This window comes from Calypte anna, chromosome 8 (assembly GCF_003957555.1).
Source record: "Calypte anna isolate BGI_N300 chromosome 8, bCalAnn1_v1.p, whole genome shotgun sequence".
Classification (NCBI taxonomy): Eukaryota; Metazoa; Chordata; class Aves; order Apodiformes; family Trochilidae; genus Calypte; species Calypte anna.
Window position 1 is genome coordinate 10,659,657 of NC_044254.1, and position 23,654 is coordinate 10,683,310.

Consider the following 23,654-nt stretch of genomic DNA (forward strand, 5'->3'; position numbering starts at 1 on the left):
TGTACTATTCTGTTGCACTGCTAAGCAGATGAACTTAACTTCTGGTATTTTAACACAGATGCTGAGAGATGTTGATAGTGTTAGACATGCGGTTTTACAAAGTCGTGCTGCCACTGACTTTTTATTGTTCGCTTTTAGGTTATGTTTGTGAAGACTTTGATGGAGTGTATTTGCATAAATTTAGCTGATCATTCAGAGTCAATTCACAAGAAAAAAAATGATTAAGATAACATGAAAAAATTAACTGTTGCATATACTGGGTTAAATGAATGGTTAAATCATTTAAGGATATGGGGATAGCTTAGAGATTTAATTAGACAAGGTTTATCAATTATATTTGTTATTATTGGTTTTGATTATAAAAAAGAAAAAAAAAAAAAGGGCAGAGTGCGATGTCAAGACATCGCTAGAGTGGACCCGAGACAGACCATTTTGCCCCTTATGCAGGACTATTTGGTTTGGTTACTGCGAATTTCAATGGACCTGCAAATAGCCTTGGCATAGTTTGGCGGGGAAATAACAAATTCTTACCCCTCATACCGCTTGTTACCACTTTTATCTAACATGCAGTGGGAGTCATGTAATTTTTTGTCTGACAGTCCAGTGGATGGCATAATGGTCTTTATGGATGCTGAGAAAAAAAAATCCCGTAAAGCTCTTGCTACCTGGGAGGAGACGTCTGGGCAATGGAAAGAACATTTAATTCAAGGGAAATCATTTGACTCTTTGCAAACCCTTGAACTTACTGCAGTTATTTGGGTTTTTGAAACGTGGAATAATACTGCTGTAAATATAGTCTCTGATTCACTTTATGTAGTAGGTATTGTTTTAAGAATGTATCATGCCATTTTGAAGGAAATTTCGAATAAGCATTTGTATTTCTTATTGCAGAAGTTATTGAGACTCTTAGCAGAAAGAGAACATCCTTATTTTATCACTCATATCCGGAGTCATCTTGGTGACCGAGGTTTGGCTATCAGTAATAACTGAGCTGACTATTTAATTGCACCAGCGTGGACTGGTCCTTCTGTTGATGTTTTTTCGCAAGCTCGACAATCTCATGCATTTTTTCATCAATCTGTGCTAGCGGAGCAATTTCATTTACCTCTGGTGGATGCCCAGGGAATTGTGAAATCTTGTCCTGATTGCCAAAAGGTTGATCTTGGTATGGGATGTGAGTCAATCCTAAAGCTTTGAAATCTTTAGAATTGTGGCAAATGGATGTCGCTCATGTACAACAGTTTGGATGCTTAAAATATGTGCATGTTGTTATAGATACTTTTTCTATGGCCGTTTGGGCCTCTGCTCAGACTGGTGAGGCAACGAAACATGTTATCAGACATCTATATGTATCCTTTGCTGTTCTTGGAGTACCTCAGTTTATTAAGATGGACAATGGCCCCGCTTATACTTCTGCTCGTTTTCGACAGTTTTGTGGACAATGGGGTATTCGTCACGTTACTGGTATTCCTCATAACCCTACGGGTCAAGCAATAGTGGAATGTTGCCATTCAGTACTAAAGACACTCCTTGAAAGACAGAAAAGGGGGGAGGAAGGGAGTCCTCCTCAGGACCGGTTAAGTAAGGCTGTGTATGTCATGAACTATTTACACCTTACAGGAGAACGTACAGAACCTCTGATACTGACTCACCAAAAAGCTTTAGCAGACTTTGGTTCGGAACCTTCCCACAAAATTTTGGTGGAGTTCAAGAATTCCATCACTGGACAATGGGAAGGGCCAGCAGAGGTGAAACTGACTGGTTGGGGTTATATGTGGTTACTTACAGGTACTGGAGTGCATTGGGTACCGAGCAGATGGGTTTGACCGTGGAAACAAATGCCTTTAAATGTGGATTCACAGTGATAATATTTCTGATACAAGTATTTGGTTTGGGAGATTGTACTGATTGTACTGATTTCAGGCTGATTCCACCAGATTTTAGTAGTAATACTGTTTTGGTTTTTAAAGTTTTTGGTAGGTGTTGTTAATTTTTTCTCATATATTGGTAAGGAGTACGATAGATTCATGAAAATGTTTTTCAGAGGCCGAGAATTGCTGCGGAGAGAAAGAAACCCCCACTCTCCCGCTTTTTTCCCCCGCGGCTGCTTTTCAACCCCCCTTCGTGTGGCTGGTGATCGCTGCCAGCAAACCTGCTACAGCTACAGGTGCTGCCTCTGCCCCCGCAGATATTGTAGCTGTGAGCCCTGCTGGGAGGGGGAGGAAAGGACACCACATAGCCTTGTTAAAGAGACAAAAAAAAAAAAAAAAAAAAGAAAAGTTTCTCTAATGCCTTCTGAAAGGTATGAAGCAGAAGTGGGAAATATTTTTACATTGTTTTGGGCACCAAATGTCCAGGCTTGAATCTTGGTAAGCAATAACTTGAGGGTTACCTGCTGCTCATGACAGCTAGTGATATTGTCTTTTCTTTGAAAGGAGATTTTAGCTATGTGTGAAATAGAATCTTTTTAACGTGTTACGCCATATAAAAGATGAAGACATTTACATAAAAAAAAAAAAAAGAAAAAAAGAAAGAAAAAAAATTTAACTTCAGTTAGGTAGTGTCACTACTCTGCTTTTATGCAAACTCCAGTTTTTAAAACAACCTACTTTGATGGGCACATTGATTATAATTTGATCTGTTATTTAAGAGAAGAGTTTAAAAGATGCTCAAAGCTGCACTGCAAAATACTGTATACTATGCAGTGTGTGGTGTGATAGAAAGAAATTTCTTCAAGTTTAGTTTGAAACCATTAGAATACATGATTCGATAATAAAACTATTTTCACACAATCAAAAAAAAAAACAGAAACAAGGGAAGAGTGTATATCCTCATGAGAAGAAAAAAGAGCGTGACCTCATGAGAGCACTAAGGACCTAGACAGGCTGGAGAGTTGGGCTAATTCCAACAGGATGAGGTTCAACAAGGCCAAGTGCCCGGTCCTGCACTTTGGCCACAACAACCCCATGCAGCGCTACAAGCTGGGCACAGAGTGGTTGGAGAGCAGACAGACAGAGAGGGACCTTGGAGTTTGGATTGACAGGAAGCTGAACATGAATCAGCAGTGTGCCCAGGTGGCCATGAAGGCCAATGGCATCCTGGCCTGTATCAGGAACAGCGTCACCAGCAGGTCCAAGGAAGTGATTCTGTCCCTGTACTAAGCCCTGGTGAGGTCACACCTCGTGTACTGTGTCCAGTTCTGGGCCCCTCAGTTTAGGGAGGATATCGAGGTCCTGGAGCGGGTCCAAAGGAGGGCAACTAGGCTGGTGAAGACACTTAAGCACAAGACCTATGAGGTGAGGCTGAGGGAGCTGGGGCTGTTCAGCCTGGATAAGAGGAGGCTCAGAGGAGACCTCATCACTCTCTACAACTACCTGAAAGGAGGTTGTAGCCAGGTAGGGGGTTGGTCTCTTTTCCCAGGCAACTCTCAGCAAGACAAGAGGACATGGTCTCAAGTTGTGCCAGGGGAGGTTTTGGTTGGATATTAGAAAGAATTTCTTTACTGAGAGGGTGATCAAGCATTAGAATGGGCTGCCCCGGGAAGTAGTGCATTCTGCATCCCTGGAGATATTTAAAAAGAGACTGGATGTGGCACTCAGTGCCATGGTCTAGTAACTGTAGCAGTAGTGGACCAAGGGTTGGTCTTGATGATCTCTGAGGTCCCTTCCAACCCAGCCAATTCTATTATTCTATGATTCTATGATTTATGCCTTTAGATGTGGAAATCATTGATGCTTAAGATGAAATCTGAAGAGTAATAGGACCTAGAGTTTTTTGCTGAAACTTTCAATTTTGACAATTGACACTTTTCAAGTGTCACAACTCAAATTTACCATGAACCCTCATCTCTCTTAACTAGATCATAAATATTTCAGGGAGTATAAACTTGAGATATAGATCTTGGAAACCTTGACGAAATATTTTATTTCTATGGATCTTTTATATTGATAGAAATTTATCATATTTATATTATTTTACAAAAATTAAGTTGAGGCTTTTGCATCTGCAACATAGAGTACCCTCTTTTATTTTTATTGAGGTTTTTAACGGGCTGTGTCATCGGTAGCTCATGCTATAGACCACTATTTCCCTGTGATACTCTGACTATAGAGTTGTTACTAATGTGGGGCAAGTTTAAACTGGATGTCCTACTAACTTAATGTTTACAATTGAATTATATTCTTTTTCTACTAGAGATTGGTCAGCATCTTAATGTGACTAGAAATGTAGACATTAACTTCAATTTATAATTTAAATTGCATGTATTTAAGTGTAATGAAGACCTCAAGTGATATTTTGTTGTATCATTAATGTCTTTTATTTATATAAAATATACATGTCTGGATGCGTTCAGAATTTTTTTGTATTGTTTCAGTCCTCGGCTCTAATGATCTTCAGATCTAATGCTGGGACAAAGTACTTCACCCAGACTTGTTTATGGTACTCCAGTATTTTAGGAAAGATTGGACTAAACAAAATGAGAGAAGAAAGCAGCTACAACAGTTTATTCCTTTTATTGCCATGTTTTTAAACACATGTATGCTTTTTTTTATATATGCTCACATGCACAGAGGCTGGCAGCTTTAAAAAAAAAAAACAGGGTTGTTAGTAAAACAGGTTTTGGAATTATTACCAAAAGTGGGTGACTGAAGGTGGAATTAGGCAAAAGAAGAGAAAATGTTTAGGAATGAGTTAAATTATTCAAGTGTCAGCAGCTGATGTGAGAGCATTATGTTTTAGAGTCATAAGGCAGAACAACTGTATTATGACTAGAAGACTGATTTCATATTTCAATTTTAATTGAGCTTTCAGTATAAATTCTGTGGACATGTGTCTAAATTTAATGACTTTCAAATACATGTTCAGATTGAATGACCAAGTCAATTATTTCCTAAAGGTACTTACTAGGATTGTGTTGGAGGCATACAAATAGAAAAGGAAACACATTAATATGCTATTTGTTTCCAAATTTATTTCTATATAGGCAGCATGCTCAACTCTTGCTCCCAGCGTTTTTTCTCAGGGCTCCTAGTGTCTCCCATGAGTCACCTGGTAGGTTGGGGATCAGCCACAATTACATTTAATTTTTTTTAAATATTCACATGTGGCTGGTGGAACAGAAGGAAGACTTAGCTGGTGCAGTTCCTTTCAGAGTGGCTGCAGTCTATGCTGTTTAGGCTGCCTTAGATCTGCTACTAAAATCAGCATCTTCTTCTTTGTACTTGCATAGAGAACCATAGCACCTGGGCAACTGCTGATGGTTTAATAGTATAATTGAGTAGTCTAAGCAGAATCTTAGAAGCTGTTCTAAGAATCTTTAACCCTAGTGTGTACACATTTTCTAGGATTTTGTTTTACAAAGGGAGGGATTATTGCCATATTCAGTGTGATGACTCCAAGCACTGTAGGCCTGATTCCTGGCTGCCTTGTACCTTCTGTAGTCACTTATGACTATCTAAAAGGACTACAAAATGTGATGATACTAGAAGTGGCTGCAATTTTTCTGTATTTGTAGAGAGATAAGCAGTCATGCCATGTATGTGGTGGTGGAGAATCAGGCAGTGCTTAGAATGAGTAGAAGTTCAGTACAAGAAATAAGTCATTGATGATGCATGAGTTACATGGTAGAAAAAGGCAGGGGAAGGAGAAAAGGCAGCGGTGGTGTCATACTGGAATTCTGATTGGGGTTTCTATTAAAGTCTGCTGTTGTGCTTTGGCTTGTTGGTAGTTGTATCAATCTTCAAGACAAACCTTGCTCTGAACAGTGGTCTTTAATGAGTTGTTTGGCTTTCTTGGTTTTTTTTTTCCAAACTGTATTCAGCAGGTATGTTCAGGTGTCTGCAGTCTGCCATGCCTGGAGCAGGTTGAGGATTTGTAGGCAGTAATGCTTTTAGGTAAATATCAAGGAGAATCTGAAACTTGGATTTGCATTCAAAATGCATCTGAAGTGTACCTAAAAAAAAAAAAAATAATAAAAATATAGGTGCAGACAGACTTTTGGTAGTTGCATCAATGCTTGCATTAAGCTTGCAGAACCCCAGAGCTGTAGGTGGTTATGGCTGTGGTGATTCAAAGGCAAAGTTTGGATGACAGAATTTCTCTGCCCTGAGAGCCAGCTCTCTCCAGAGTACAAAAAGTGCAGACATCCAGAGCCCTGAATGGCTTGCAACTGAACTTGAGCTGACAAGATAGCCCTTGACTTTTGATTATGACAGATCTCCGTTTGCCTGTGTATATCTGCTTTAATCTGAATGTTCTAGTATTTCCACTCAAGCTGTAAATAGCTAGATATCCTTATGAGCATTAGGGGAAAAAAAAAAAAAAGTTCAGACTCTTAAGGTCTGCTTGTTATTGTCCATGAGTCTACTAGGCACTAAATGTCTCGGTCATAAAATGCCAAATCTTAATATAATTTAGGATTATTTATCATACTTAAGATTTCTTAAGAGGAAGCTGGATAATGCTTTTCATAGATTTTGTAGGAGTTCAACTAAATTTCTGTATGAAGAAATCACTCCATCATTATTGATATTGTTTTTTAAAGGTGCCATATTTTTAGTGTTATACTGTTGTCAAGGCAAAAGGTTCCATATTGCATTTCCAACCAAGCGTGATTGTTTAAGGGTGTTCGAAGGAGTATGTTTCCCTCCCAGAATCTTAATTAGGTTGACTTTTACTCACGACAGGAGATTCTGCCAGATGTCAGCTATTGCTTGGATCTCTTACTAATTAAAACTCTGAGGAAGCCTATTAAAGGTGTTCAAAAAGCCAGATTTCCCTTTAAAACATTTCTAAGCATCGCAACAGAGTGTGTGACAGTGATATAGCAGCACAGATAACTTGTCTTTTGCTTTTCATCTTGACAATATGCCAGTTATGTTACCTGGCTATATAGGCTCTTCATTCAAAGCTCTTATCTGTCACCTTCTTGTGAATGGACTAAAAGGAATCTGAGGTGAAATTTTGCTGATAGTCAGTTTTGAAATATCTGACATTCAGACTTTCTAAAGCAATTAGTATAGCTGATGCCCAAACACTTCCCTTGAGGTTTAATTTATGAGGCAGCAGCATCCTATTGTTTGTAAATATTTTGATCATTGAAATTGGTGATGATATAACATAATTAACCGCATTGCTGTATTGCACTTTGTTAATTGGAGGCTGCAGTTGGGGTATATCTGTACTTTAAAGATATTCCAGTGTACCCTTTTCAATGTCAGGTTTAAAAAACCACTATTCTTACATACCTAGTCAATATTTTTAGGCCAAAAATTGCCATAAACAAAGTACAGATATACTGCCAAAAAGAATCTTTTGGCAGTATCTCTTTCTCCACTGGGGATCTGGCAAAATAACTCAGTCTGCAGAGGCAAAAATTTGCTATTACAGATATATTTTATCTTCTCAGGTGTTGACAGATAAAAATCTAAGATTTTACAGCAAGAAAAGAATTACTGGAACAGCAAGATATTTCAAATGGCACTCACATTGAATGGATGGGAAACAATATTTAGTTTTCCAGAAGGCTGCTGAGTTTAGAACTTCACTCAGCTTGCTGTAATTCAGCTCAGACATGGGCTTCTGAGGAGCTTGCTTGGCTTCTTGGTAAGGAAGTTAGGGGTTATGAGAAACACTTATGTGACAGATGAGAAATCCTCTAGGTGAAGTTATTCTCCATAGATGTCTGCTTAGAAAATTAACTATCCATAATAAGTTCTCCCTGCATGTTTTGGAATATGGAGAGCTGCCTCAATAATTTGAGAGATCTGAGAGCTAGCAAAAAGAAGGGCCCAACGATAAAAAGCAACACTGACCAGAAATTGCAGCAAGGCAAGGTCCGCTGCCAGAAAAATAGAGATGAGGCAAGGCTCATCTTCAGAAGAGATAATAAGGAGTTTGGAGGACACCTGCTCTGAACAAAGGGAGTATATGTTCTATCAGCTCGTGGTTTTCCCAGGATGTTCTATTGTGGGAAAGTGCTGTAAATGTCCGTAGCTAGCAAGACCCTGGTCTCTGTTTATTTTACCTTGCTTTTAAAAACATAATCCACCTTAACATGATGCTACGTTTACTCTGCACTATAAAAGAGAGATGATGAATAAAGTCAGACACATATTGTCACCAAGTATATGTCTTGCCTGGCCTCAACTTTTTTCTCCTTTCTTATCTTTTTTCTCACTGCCTTCACAAGACTTGAGGGTGGTATGTGGGCAGATTTATGACTTATGGAAGAAAAGAACTTTGACCTACTGCTAAGATTTAAGGTAACTTGGGATTGCTCAGAAATGACACATGGTATTTCTCCAGAAGAGAAATAGTCCTTCTGACTTCACGTGTGGCCTTTCTCTGCTTCTTCAGCCACTTGTGCTGGCAGGTGATGATGCTGCTTCTGTTGTCCTGGCACCTAACAAAAGTTTAAGAAAGTTTCTTGTATCTGTTCTAGGTGTTAAGTCCCATGCCATGTGTAATTGTATTGATGCTCAGGCCTTATTTGGGCACTTCCAAAGTGATAAATTTGTTTCTTGACTATCTAGGCAATATTTCAGGCAATTCTCTAATTTAATAGGAGAAACAAGTATAAGAATGAGATTCTAGAATTTGCCCATCCTAAGTAATACTATTTTGGAACAAAATATGATTGGTATGTCTTATTTTTATTTTTAACATCTTCCTTTCCTCCTGTAAACGAAAAAACCATAGCTTCTGCCCTTACTATTATAATAGATAATCTAATTTCTCTGGAATAAAGATGCATTTGGTTAACCTAGGAAGATTTGTATCTCAATTGTTATTGCGTTAAAGCTGATTTGAAGACCATCTCTTAATTAAACTGCACAGAAGAGTTTGTTGGTAAAAGCTTCCCTTGAAAGGCACTACATACTAATTCATTATTGGGTTTTGTCACCTGGGGTTTCTAAACTGTTCTAACATTAATATATTTCTGTCAGTGTCTTCACTTAGTGGTGTAGAATTATTTTTAGATATTATCATGTGAATAAACTGGTAACGTTTGATTGTGTAAGAAGCAAAATATATCATATCAGTGAATCTATACCAAGTTCACATAGCAAGTGCTCACATTTAAAATACTGAGTGTTTCCATTGGTGTCTCAAAGTGTGTGCATACTTTGCATCTAATTAAAACCATGTGGTTAGAATCTCAAAATTACCATTGTGTCATCATTGAATGTTACATCTTTTCTTATATCTGCCAAGACAGTTTGCAATCACGATTATGTATGAACACACGTAAAATCTGTGGGTTTACCTGGGATGGTGTGAAATCCAAAATTTGTTAACAGATTTCCTTCCTACATCCAGCTAGAGCTACTCACCACTCCAGTCCCTTTTGGCACAGAATATTTCACAGTTTTCACGTCAGCATAGGTACTGATTTTTCTCCCTGAGAGACAAGTTGCAGCTAGCAGATTTTAGGTTTTAACTTGTGATAGTCTTATAAGGTGTTATTTAAAAAAAAAAAAAAAAAAAAGCCACAGGTTGAAAAATTCACCATATCTGACTAGGATATGAACTGTTTGGGGGTTTTTTTCCCAAGTAATGTGAATAAAAAATCAAAATAGAGAGGGCATTTCTTTTATACATAAGATGTTTTAAGTAATTTAAGCTCTAGCCTTTAATCACTGTGCTTTACACAAGTTTGATCTGAGGTGTTACCACTTGAAACTGTGAAATTAGAAACAAAGAAATTTAACAGGGTGTTAGCTCAACCCTCTACTTTAACATGCATGTGTTTAGAATTGGAAATATACTGTACAGCAGGAAGGTAGCTCTGTTTTTTTTTCTACCTCTGTTAAGCCCTGGTGACTCAGGCTAGTGACTACCCCTGGGAACTGTCCTGGAGTGTGTGAATCAGCAACTATGGCAGTGGGATGGTTCTCCCTGTCCCAAGCATGAGTCTCCTGAACATCCTGGCCTATCTCATGGTGCTATCATCTTCACCCTGCCCCCTCTAGTCATCATGATGCCCTCTCTTTGCCCACTCCCATCTGAGGTTATCTGCCAATCTTCTTGTCAAGGATTTAATTTATGTTAATGTCAGTTATAGAGGCTCAACTTGGCAGTATGTGCAGTTTAGTTGCTTATTTCAGGTATAACAGAAAATGATTTTAAAATGCCTGAAGTCTGCTTCTGTGATCTGAATGCGTAGTCAAGACAGGGCTGCCTTTCCTCTTTGCTGGGCTGAAAACTACTGCTCTTAAGAGTAGTGCTTCAAAACTCAATTAAGGCAGTACTGACAGGCAGCCTTTTCTAGCTTTCTACATCAGGTACACCAAGTAAAAGAAATCAACAGCAAGAAAACTATTGTGAGAGTAACATCTGGTTCATCACTGAACAAGCAGTGTTGTCCTTACATTAAATTATATCCACTTAGATTCACAATTCCCTTTCTATTCTTTTATCTCTTATGAGAAATATTTATCCCTCCTATTTTGCACTGTTTGACAGGTAAATGTGTATAGATTTTGTGCAGGAATGATTTTTCTGGCTGCTAAACTAATTTGCTTTATTGCGCCTGTAAGGCTCACTAATACAACAAAAAAAGGGTACCATGGAGATATTTAGACAAAGATTAACTAGTTAAACAACAATTTAAAACTTCAACTATAGAACCACTAGGTGTATATTTCATCTTGATTCAACCTTCCAGGTAGATCACCTTGCTGCATCGGAAAAATGATCCCAATACTAGTCATGTTTACTTTAAAAAAAAAATCCACTTATAAGTTGTATAGCATAATGAAAACGTCATTCAATGCTTGTGTATTTGATAGTCTTGTATTCTAATAGTGAGTACTGTAAGAACATTGTGTGCTGGTTTTATAAGAATCCCTGTGGAGAGTTTACCATATAAACATTTTCAGTAACCTTTTAGTCTCTTCATAATGACTTCCTTGCCCTTTTCCTACTCTTGACTCCCCAGTTTAAATTAAATTAAACACCCTAAAAATGTTAAGGGATGTAAAGTGTAAATCGTTTAATTTTTCATTTCTTCCATGCTTGCTTGTCCAACAGCAGGACAGAATGACTCTTTGAAGCCTGTAGCCCTTTTGGAATATTCTAGAGCTAAACTCATTGCTATAAGCATATGTAAGAACAGTGCTACTGGGTACAAGGGTTCACCAAACCATTTGTGGAGCCCAAGGTACGTACATTTTTTTTTTCTATATTTGGAGAAATTTTTTTCTGTTCAAGGAGATATTTTAGGAGAATTCTTCACAGACTGCAACAGGGGGAATAGATGCACAAATTTTGTATATGAAAATTAATCTTCATGGTCAATTTTATATTATTAGTGTAATTATTGATGTTATTGACAAGATAACAAAGTTCTTTGATATTGTAGAAGCGGTAATAAACATAACTCTTCTATTGAGCTATTGCTTGGATCTTCTTATTGCTTTCATTTCTGAAGAACTGTGCTAAAGAAAATAAGAAGAGATTAATTTATCTAAAATCTTCAAATGTTAGTTTCTTTTACTTTTTGCTTATGTGACTACAAAAATCTCAGCTATTTTATTGTGTTTAGTAGAGCTGGTTTTATTTTCTACAAGAAGTTCAGTTTCTGGGGGAAAAAATAAAACTAGTGAATTAGACTACTTGGCAGGAGAGATGCAAAACAAGAAATGTTGGTATTACTGACAGAAAATGGATTGATGAAGGTACTAACCTTGGTGCCTAGAGAAGCAAGGCAACTATTTTTTTCCATTCTCATTGTAAAGACTTATTTAAGTTACAAAGTCTGAAAAAGACAAAGTAGCTTTTTACAGTCTGCTTAGCTGTTACATGTCTTTAGATAGTATTTCCAATGCTGCTTCCATTTTGACAAGCTTCCCATGCTAATGTATATAGGAAATTGCTGCTTTTTTAAGTGATGGAAGATGCTATATGAATTTTAAAATCTTGCCTGTTTTCCCTTTCTCAGTTCTGCCTCCCATACCTTTGTTGAATCAAAGCCCTATTACTCTAGAAAATCAAATTATTATTTCTTTGCTTAAAATTATTTTCAATCTTTTATTTTATTATAAACATAGGATCAAAAATACTCATAAGACTATCCTCAGCTGTGATAAACTTGCCAAGTTCATTATCTTGTTTTAATTTGATATGAACATAGAAAATAATGCATAATGAAAACTCTGCTTTCTCTGTCACTCGTGTTTTGAGAAGCAGTGAGGTACATTTCATAGTGGGGTGTATTTGGTTTTGCAGATATCTGGCTTTATGTTAAAGCATTATGGGAAGCATACAGAACTCTTTTGGGTTTTTTCTGCCATATCTTTCTTCCTGATCCTTCCCTTTAGCTTTTTAGGTCTCTAGCACCTGTGCAGTAAGACAAGCAACCCTGCTAGCAATTTTAGCCTGTCTGCAGAGGTTTTCATCTGTACTTGCCAACTCCAAATGGACAGGGGCAGGGAACTTCAATGCACCAGTCTGTTATGTAAAAGTTGTGTAAGATATTACTAGTAGTGTCATAAAACTGATACACTTCAAGAGGCTGGAAATCCAGAGAGATATACACTATAGGGTTGTAAAAACTTCATCTGCATTTTTTTTTTCCTGGTCAGATTTGATCTGGATGAATGATGACTGAGAACTGCAAACCGAGTCAAACCTAAGCTTCCAAAAAAATTGTTCAGGGAAAAACCTTTTTGACTAGTCATGGTGATATGAAGTCACATCTGTATTCTCATGTTGCAAGCCTCTGCGATTAAAATTATGTGGAAAGGATGGCACGGGATCACCTTTTAGTACTCATTTAACCCGAAGTGAGTATATGTTCATGGTGATACTTCTGCTGAAGTAGTCAGAGCTAGGCCAGTTTGATGCTTTATAAATAAGTTATTGCAGAGTTGATAACTGACACATTAGAAGTTTCAGAGTTATAGAACAGAGGTGATATAGTACTGATTCTAAAATGTTGAGAAAAGTTCCTCCCTGAATTGGAAAGCCTTCCAGCACTATTTTTACTTGTATTATAAACACAGATTCTGCTATATTTACATGAGCAGTATTCTGAGATGAGAACATCAATATTTGAATTATGGCATGTATCAGCAGTTCTAGGGCTAATGTATGTGCTAAGACAATAGTATAGAAAATGGCACAAAAGAAGTTTCTTTTCAAAGGAAATATAACGCATTGCTACTGTTTTAAAGAGAAAACTACAGAATTGTTGAGCATTTCTGTCTTGAATCATACATAACTGAAGTGTTTATACATGAAAACCCATATATTAGTCAGTCTTATCCAGTGGCTGCAACCCGAAGAGTCTTTATAGTAACAAGACTGATCAAATGTGTGTAGAACAACCATAAGGCTATTGATTGCTCCAGTCACACCTTAATCTTTTATCCTGTTGTTACTTCACACCCTCCATTGCATTTGTCTATTCTGCATGGCATCTCCTTGTGGAGGACGTGCCTTAGGGATGTGCTAATCCTTAAAAAAGAAGGATCCAAAAAAGCTGCATGACTACTGCCACAATAGAAATAAATTAGAAATGATGTATTAATTTCTGCTGGACTAGGATGTGATATTAAATAACACATGGTTAGAAGTTCTCTAGGTAGTAATCTGGTAAAACTTATTTCCCTCTTGATCTGGAACTAGAAAAAAAAATTTCTTTTATGAACCATTTTGAATTAAAACCATGATTTAAATGTTCTCTTTGCTATCTATGTAACTGGTAGCAGTCTATTATTCCACATATGGTTTTGAGGGGACAGATGCTAACATAAAAGAAATGTCTCTAAATAATATGGAAAACAGTACATATTCTGAGTAATGAAGGGTTTTCTTCAGAGGTGCCTGAGAAATGAGAGCAATGAATATTTTTGTATTGTGAATGCTATAAAGCAAGATGTTACTTAATGGAATGTGAGTTCAGTATTGCGTTAGAGCCTCTCAGTGGGAAATCAAAATCACATATTAGTTGGAAATATTATCTCCTATTACTTTCTTTTAGCAGGTTGAACTTGTTCTTAAGCAGGATCTGTTGCACTGCTGTAAACCACGTTTGCCTCTGGGATTCCTGAAGATTACGTAGCATTAAGGTAAAACAGCATACACTGTACTTTGCTCTTGCTGAGAACAAGACAATGTTTTAATTTTTTTAAAATCTATTTGACTTGCAGAGATTTCTTATTGTTTTGTGTAAATAAGAACTGATGATTCTGTCAATGAAGCACACATTACTAAGGGTCCTGTGGGTGGAGACATGGGTCACATTCACCTCTGGTGCAACTCTGCAGATGAATTTGGACCTTAATGAGCATATGTAAAGATGTCACATTCACAAGAAGCAGTTAGGACTCAGAAATGTTCCGTGTCTTTTCAATCTACGAAAAAATAATGGAGGGCTGGAGGAGAATATCCGCCAATATTTACCATAAAGCACTAATCATGATTTGTAAGTTGTTGACCAAAGTTAAGGCTTCTAAGATATCTACTGTAAACTCTGCTGCTGAAAAAGTTAATAGTCCCTAAGCTTTCTTTTAAATAATCTGTCTTGGTTTGGGCCAGGATAGAGTTACTTTTCTATCTTTTAATTTTGCTTTCAGTTAAGTCTTGTAAGTAGCTGATCTTGCTGAAATTAACAGCAAGTTTCTCATGTCCGCTTCTAGGACCAATAAAGCTTGGTGTTTATAGTTACATCGAGCATTATGCAGAGAATGTTATGCAGAACCAAGGAACCACTGCTCATTTCTGAGGAACATCTTTTGCTCTGGAAGGAGAAGAGGAGTAAAGAGGTCCCACCTGCAACCCTTCTTTAATGAGAAGCAGACAAGATAAATGGCCAAAATTGGCAGGAGTATTCCACCACACATCATAGTATAAATTTGAAGAATCACGAGGGTTAAACCCCTTCCCTTCCTCCCCTTCTTTGCCTGTCCCTGTCTGCCTGTGGTCCTGATCCATACCAGACTGAATCTGTGTGTTCCTGCCTCCAGCTCCCGACTGCTGCTGACCCCAGGAGACCAGCCATGACTTTCCCAGGACTGCCCTGCAGCCTTGGTGGTGACCTGAGAGTTACTGGGGGGGGGAGGAACGTGGTATCAATTTTCCTGTATATTTGTATATATTTAGTAATTTTTCCTTTTTATCATTACTGTTTCATTAAAGGTGTGTAGTTTAGTTTCCAACCCCTAAGTCTCTCTCCCTTATTCTCTCTCCTTTCTTTATTAGGGAGGGGATAGGGATTAACAGAGAGCATTTGTTATTCAGTTTAATTGATGGTTCATCATTAAACCATGACATAATCTTTTCCTGATAGCTTTCATTTTTATTTACATAATGATGAAGCTGCAAAACTATACTTCTTCTATCCTACTTTTTGACTGTTTATGCTGATATTTTCTGTTCTGTGTTCTGAATAAATGTAAACACTGTTTGGCTATTCACAGATTTTTTTTCTGTGATTTTTTCATCAGTGTCACTGATGAAATGCACAGAGTGTAAGAAATATGCTTACCTGATTCATCAGAGCCACCACCTCTCTGTGGGATAAGATTTGAAGAAATTGTGTGTCCATGATGCTTTGTATTTTAAGCCAGTATCCTGAATAAACACTTCCCTTCGTGGCAGTGTTCAAGGACAAGATGGATGGTGGCTTGAGCAACCTGATCTACTGGTAGATGTCCCTGTCCATGGCCGGAGGGTTGGAACTAGATGGTCTTTGAGGTCTCTTCAAACCCTAGCCATTCTATGATTCCATTTTCCTGGTAAATTACAATTACTTTTTATTACCATATTCCTGTGTGGATTAAAAGTGTACACCTGAATAGGTTGCCCAGCTCTCCTGTTGTCTTGTATATTATAAAGCTGTGGATAAGGGTGTATTTGAGCTTGTAAGAGGCTAGGTAATTTAAATTATGTCTATATTATACATACTTAGCCTGAAATTCTTTTTGTGTAGACCCAGAATTTCATGTTAGTTGCAGATGAACAAGCTTTACACTGACCCTTTGCACAGGGATGAACCTTGCCTAAGGAAAAAAGGGTAGTAAAATGTCAAAGAAATGTTGCATATTCTGACTATTTTAAATTCACATGAAATGTAGAATCTGAATATGTTCAATCTGTCCTCTGAGAAGGGAGAAAAAGGTGCTGAAAGAATGAAATGAGATTATAAATAGGTATCAGTGCTAAAATTGGAATGTGACCCTTACTCTTTTCGCCAAAGATGCATGTAACCTTTAAGAAGCATTTAATATGTACCTTTCTGTCATGTGCAAGCACAGTGTTTGATAATTAAAGTGTAGTGAAAGCAAAATGGATGGTAGGCATTCAACAGTTTCTCTAAAACCCAGTTCTCATTCCCAGTAACACAAGACATGCAATCACTAAAGCAAGACAATGAATAGACCTTATGAGTATCATGCATGTGTGGCACTTGCTATTACCTTGAATGTTGATCTTAGAAATTCAGGCATTTATTTGATGTGCAGTTACTGATGATGAGACACAGGACAGAACTCCATAAATAAATCTGCATGAGCATCTTGCAGTGCTACTCTGGTATTGATGCACAGATTATTAGATAAATAACAAAAGAATGTATCAAATGGGGAGATAGCAACACTCATTATACACTTCTACTGAAATAAACCTCTGCAGATCAATGCTACTACTATAGTAGTAGCGAGATCATTTTGAAACAATTAAGCAATGTCACTGCCCTAAATAATAATAAAGATGTTGTGCATAGATGGAAAGGTTAGGTAAGGGGAAGGTGCTGACAGCAGCATGAAAATTCTTTCTAAACCTAAGAGTATCCTAAAACATTCTGTTTGGTGCTTTTTTTTCTGCTTCATTTCACAAAATATGTAATAGAAATGAAATGCTTTTACACCTAGGGCAACAGGAGCTTTCAGGAAGGTGAAGAGAGCAAATGAAAAACATGATTTAATCATCTGTTAAAAAATAAAATTGGGCTCATCTTGCGCTTGTGCTCAGCTCCATTTCAGTTATGCATTGCAGGTGCATATCACAGGCTCATCCATTGCCATGAACACAGTCAGCAGTATTCAAGCTCAGACTCACAAATTTTGCTTACTAGAAGCATAAATTTCCCTCACTCATGCTTAAAAGTGATTGGTTACCTGTAGCAATCCTGGTGGTAGCATGACTTAGTTTTCCAACTCTTTGAAGAAAGACTAATTAGTAAATGAACACTGGATTGGAATAAAATAAAATTCCATCAGACAATGAAAAAAAAAATCTTTGTAATGGCTGTATTTTTCAAAATTTTTGTAATTGTGTAGCCCATGCTTTCCTCTGATAGAGTTATGCTTCAGAAAATTATTAACTAAACTGTCTAGGATCTTGACTTGTTCAAGAATTAAGAAATTGTTAGCATTTTTCCCCTGTACAAATGTAAATCAGATGCTGAATATTGCTCTCTCCAGAATAACTAGGTTTTTGCTATCAAAACATCAGGAATGTCCAATAACTAAAGGCTAGTTTCCTTCAAAATAACATAGAAATGAAAATTCTAGGTGGGCTGCCTATAGTAGCAGGTTTTGCCCTTTTCTATTTAGTTAGGAAGTGTAGAGAATTTAGTATCTATTATTTGGGCACTTGCATTTGGGCACTTGCATTGATTTTAGATGCTGGTGTTTGAGCTACCCGACAGTTTTTACTTGATAGTGTTTGATAAGATATTGAAAACAAATATTCCTCATGTGAAGTAATAGTTTCTTGGTTACACAGCTGGTTCACTGATAAACAAAGGTGTGTTGTTTTGGGGTTTTTTTTACCTTAGGGTAGCTACCACATTTTGGTTATCCTGAGGCAAGGATAACATCACAACAAGATGTTGTTGCATCAAAACAAGAACAGAAAAGGTCATCTGCAGTTGTGGAGCAACACAAAGACAAGGTCTGTAACATGTTTTATTGACCAGAGAGCAGTGAGACATGCAGTGAACACAGTACAACAAAATACAGTGAGCAAAAAGAGAAAAAACAAAGTAGGGGTGATGGGCACTAATACACATTTGGTAGTCAAATGAAGATGAGAATGATGAAATTGATTATGTTGGTTCATATTAATTAACTATGCATGTGAGGAAAAAGCAAAATTTAATAAGCAATCAGATATGTTAAAATATAAGACATCAGAATAAGGGAAACTATTCTGACTTAGGAAAAACGTGAATAACACTTCCCTTAAGAAAGTTACTAAGATTCCTGACAGTAGAGTAGAGCTTGAAAGCAGGATCTGAATACATCCAAAAAAAGTGGGATCAACTGATATATGATACTAATTGAAGGTATCTTTTAGAAAAAATCTTCATGTATTTTAAATTGACTACCAGGCTGTGGACAATGCCTTATGATTTTGATGTTCCTGAAGCTGATGGTTGCATTTTTGCACAAAAGAAGTTGTTAATTATTTTAACGTTTCTACTGCTAGTTCAATTTGGAGATGTTCAGCTGAGACTGATGTTTTTTGCAGGTAGCAAGACGCATAGAGCAAAGAAGAAGTGTGAGAGTGTTGCACTATGTGGGAGCATCAGACTTTAAAAAAAGTCAAGACCCTTCAGCTCTTTTTTTGTCACCGCTTTGAATTACTGTCCCAGATCTTACACTATCTTGAGAAAGACATTATCCTCAGAAGCAGCCTTTACAAGTTCTGCTGCTTCTGTTTGGCAGTAACTGTAACTAAAGCTCACAGCTTCACCTAATTTTCCCTTTCAGAATGACACTTTTTTGAAGGATATCATGTTTGCTTTTTTCCTAATGTCCATGCAGTCAGCTTTTGCTTACTTATGCTTGACTTTGCTTTTCATCCTGGTTCAGTTTGGTTTCTGAAATGAAGTGTAAGCTGATGCAGGCTGGAATTTTACCCTGTGAAAACTAGCCAACAGCAGTCCTTTCTCATTCTGCCAAGCTTTCTTTCAGAAAGAGGGGTAAGTTAACTTGGAAATGGGGTGAGTGAGATAACATTCTAACACAGCTGTATCTTTTTCTGGTATTAAAGCTGCAGACTGTAGCTGAGTGTTTCAGCTTGGTGTTGCTGTCTTGAAGAGGTGTCTGCAAGTTTGCTAGCAACACTACAGGAACAGGGCATGGTCTCTAAGACAAGGTACAAATTTAGTTTGGGATTTAGAAGTTATTAATGATACATACATAATGGAAGACCTAGATGAAATGTACTGTTTTCTGACTGAATAAATTCCATGTTAGTTTAACTCAAACAGATGGGAGTCTTCCTTACTCAAGTTGCTGTATCATACAAAAGACTGGGCCTGTGCTTGAAGACCATTGATGCTTGCCTCCATAGTTGCCAGCTTAACCATTTTTCTATTTTTCCAGCTGTTATTCTTGAATACCACAGTGGTCTGCTTACACGTTGTTTTCCACCTGAATTCCTATTCTTTCGCCACAATAGAGTAGTAAAGGCATGTTCTTTTTGCTTCGTTTATATTTCAGCCCCGAGACCTTTAATGCTTCAGTTCAGCAAACTGAAATTTAAAAAAAAAAGACATTAACATTGCATCATACTAATATTACTGCCTCACCAAATCAAGCACTTCTGTTAAAAAATATAGTGCCATTAGTGGTGCATTTGTTTCTTCCCTTCTACCTCTACTCATAGTTAGAACTACTATGAGTTCTAACTGATACCTCGAGTTCCCAGTGCTATGTTACTGTGGTTCAGGTGCAGTACAGTTGCATATTTCAAGTCTATTCTCTTGGGGGGAGGCTGCTTGGCCCCCTTCCTGCCCTCTATGCTTTATAAGGGCTTCATAGGGCAAGAAACAGGATTCCACATCAGAAAAACTGCTGCAGCTGCTCGCTGTGGCAGTCATCAAAATATATGTTTGTTCCCACTGAGAAAAGGTAATATTTGTGCTATTTGTGAAAAAGTTCTGTAGTGAAACTTCTCAGAATAGCTGACTGCAACTCTGGTTACTCAGAATTGTTTCAGAAGATGAGTTAAAATGGGAACAGATAAAGAAAGGGTCTAGTAGAATGAACTGGGGACTTGTCATAGAAGAGATTAAAAATGTGCAACTGTAAGACCTCTGATATACTTCTAGAAAGCGATTGCTTTTTAACCCATGCGAACAATGCAGGTGGAGTGGAGAAGTGTCCTTGCTCCTGAGCCCACTGGCTCCCCCCACTTAGCGAGGATACCTTTTAACAATCTTTTAGCGGCAGCTAATTCGACTTCCATTTTTTCAATAAGCCTTAGCAGCAGCTGATTTGGCTTCCATTTTTTCAATAAGCCAATGATAGAGGGAAGATAGCAACCCTTCCTGCCTGACTTGGGCTTCTTCCGGCCCTGGTCAACTCTATCCCGCCTCTTCAGCTTTTTTGTCAGCGTTGCATTCTGCCAATCTCAGCTTCCCTTTTCCTGGTTCATCTAGTCAGGGGCTAGACCTTGTCCGTCGTCACAGCTGCTGCTGCTGCTGCTGCTGCCGGCATTCTCCACCACTTGAAGGGCGACCTTAGGGGTTCTGCATGAAGTCAAAGATGAGTCCTCATAGAGGTATGGTCAATGCTCCAACTTCATTGTGCACGAGGTCAATTTATATACTGTTTCAGCTGTCCACACCCCCTCCACTGCACTCCAAAACAACCTACTATTGGTCACCCAATGCTGTTCACGTGGAGCAAAAGCGACTCCTATTTGTGCAGGGGTGGGAGCCACTTGTTTTTCACTTCATGCTTCTTCTTAATCCAGTGTCAAGGACAGAATGTCCTTGTCACTCTGATCAGCCCCAAACATGGGGTTGTGCACACAAGCATGCCGCAACACAGTATGCCCCTGCCTTTCAAGCCATCCCCCTACAATAACTCATCAGAGAAATGACCTTACTGTCCACACTGTTGTCCTCCAACTGGGCCTCTCAACACAGGAGAGGCATCCTGATAGCCACTGCCACCAGTTGCTGAAAAAGCAATACCACTCCTGTCCTCCAGCTCTTCACTTATGCTTGTGTAGATGCTTGTGTAGTCCCACAATAAGATCCATTTATGGTGCTACACTGAAAGATGGTTAAGCCTGTAAGAAGTGTATTTGAGGAAGAATATTTTCTGCAAGGATGATTCACAACCCTGAGTCATCTCATAATGGAAAAAAGTGTTGTTGAATCAGAAGGTGTGTTAATGTAGTGAAGAGGAAGGCAGACCTAAGCCAACAGCCCATCTTATTCCTGGGTTTTTAGTTTAAAAGATGCCCTTTGTTCCATTTGTAAAAAAGTTCTAGGAAAACAGTGAGCTGAAGTACCTCTACTTTTCCCCACTCTCCTTTTCCAATTCACACATTTTTCATCTTGAAGTTTAAAACTCAAGGATACAAGCCTGGAAGGGGTCATGGACATGGTTTAACATGTGCTTCTGCCATTAGTGCTTCTTGGTGGTCACAACACTTGCAGCAGGTGGCCATTGTGAGTATGACTTTGCAGTATTCTTTGCAAAGATTGTTAAACAATTCTGGTCATCTTTAAAATATTGAAGAATAATATTTTTGATATCTTAACTATAGCATTAACTTTAGGTTGATGCTTATCTGCAACTGTGATCACACAAGTGAGGTATTGGGTTAGATTTAATCTATTCTGCTACACAGCTTTTACTGGTTGAGCAGAAGTGCCGGTGATGTCAGTTGCAATAAATAAACCTTTTAAAACATCCCCATATACCAGGCAATATGTGCCAAGTTCTGAGCAAGAGGGAGAGGAAGAATGTAAGCTGTGGATCTTAACAGAAAAGGTACTGGATTCCTTCCAAGAGGCAAGCATTTAAAATTCTTGGGACAATATTGGCAACTTAGAGAAGCACATTTAGAAACAAGGCAAGAAACTGAAACATCATTTGTTGGTCACTAATAATGGTATGTTTTTTAACAATTAGAGGAAGATATGGTAATAGACCAAATAAGAAAAATATGTAACAAGTAAGCTAAATGGAAGGAAATAATTCATTAACTACTGAGCTATGAGTGTGACAGATTAAGGCCTTGGGAAACATCAAATTAGATTGACTTTAGGGTAGTGTTAGTCAGGTTGAACCTAAAAACTGTTCTCAAATACATTTTTATTTTAATCTTTCTTAATATCTTTGAAATACCTTTTTTATCCCAAGTATGTTTAGGTCTATAGTAGATATATATATTATATTTATGTCACGGTTTAACACTGGCCAGGCAATTAAACTGAATAACAAATGCTCTCTACTAATCCCTCTCCTGTCCCTAATAAAGAAAGGAGAGAAAATAAGGGAGAGAGACTTAGGGGTTGGAAACTAAACTACACACCTTTAATGAAACAGTAATGATAAAAAGGAAAAATTACTAAATATATATAAATATACAGGAAAATTGATACCACGTTCCTACCCCCTCCCCCCCAGTAACTCTCAGGTCACCACCAAGGCTGCAGGGCAGTCCTGGCAAAGTCATGGCTGGACTCCTGGGGTCATCAGCAGTCTGGAGCTGGAGGCAGGAACACACAGATTCAGGCTGGAACGGATCAGGACCACAGGCAGACGAACGGATGGAATCCTCCCAGGATGCCGAAGCAAATGGACAGGTGAAGAAGGAAGCAGGAAAAAGGGGTTTGACCATCATGATCCCTCAAATTTATACTATAATATGTATGGGAAGGAATACTCTGGTCTATTTTTATCTTACCCATTCCTCCCTCAGGGAGGTTTGCAGGTGTGACCTCTTCACTCCTTTTCTTCTTCCAGAGGGCAAAATGTTCCTCAGGGCTGAGCAGTGTTCTTGGTTCTGCATACCAGTCACTAGCAGTAACTATAAAAAAGTGTTATCAGTCCCAGAAATAGACATTGTCTGAGAAACTTGCTGTTAATTTCAGCAAGTGCAGCTACTTACAAGAAACTTCACTGAAAGCAGAAGTACAAGGACAGAAAATTACCTTTATGCTGGCCCAAACAAGGACAATTTATGTAATTAAATCTCTATGTGGTGTGGATACACTGAAATTATATATTGTCCCTTGGTCTCTTTTAAAATGTATCAAAACCATTTCCAAATTAACACAATTTCTCCCCTCACTCCCGGCTGTTGCGTATTCTGTTACACTGTAGCAAAACTTATTTCCTCTGAGTACCCATCTTAATTTACATTATTTAAAATATATCAGTGGAAAAAAAAAAAAAAAAAAGCCTGGTCTGCCAGCTGCTTTTTGAAATGTATCAAACTAATTCCAAAAGAAAAATCTCATCAGATGTCTGAAGATAAAAATGCTAATCAGAAGTTCTCCTGATAAGCTGTCAGACAGGTAATTCAAAATAATATCAGATAAAAAAGAATTGAAAAATTCCTGATTATCAAAAGGAAGTCCCCAAATCGCTAAATGGCAACCCTCTGAAAATAATTAACGAAAAAGACAGAACCCTTTTCACTGTGTAAAAACTCAGAGGGAAAAGGACAAACTACTTCAATCCTAACTTCAGCTACAGTAGCAGTTAAGGAGGAGCAACTGAAGCAAGTCATCAGGAGCAGCACATCAAGAGCTAGGAGCAAGGCACAGCACTCCAGGCCAGGACCTTGCCTGTGACCATCCTCTCGAGGCAATGGAGGATGAACAAAACTAATTGCTTTCTTCTCTTAACTACTCTTTCCCCTGAGTGATTATGTAAAAACCTCTCTTTCAC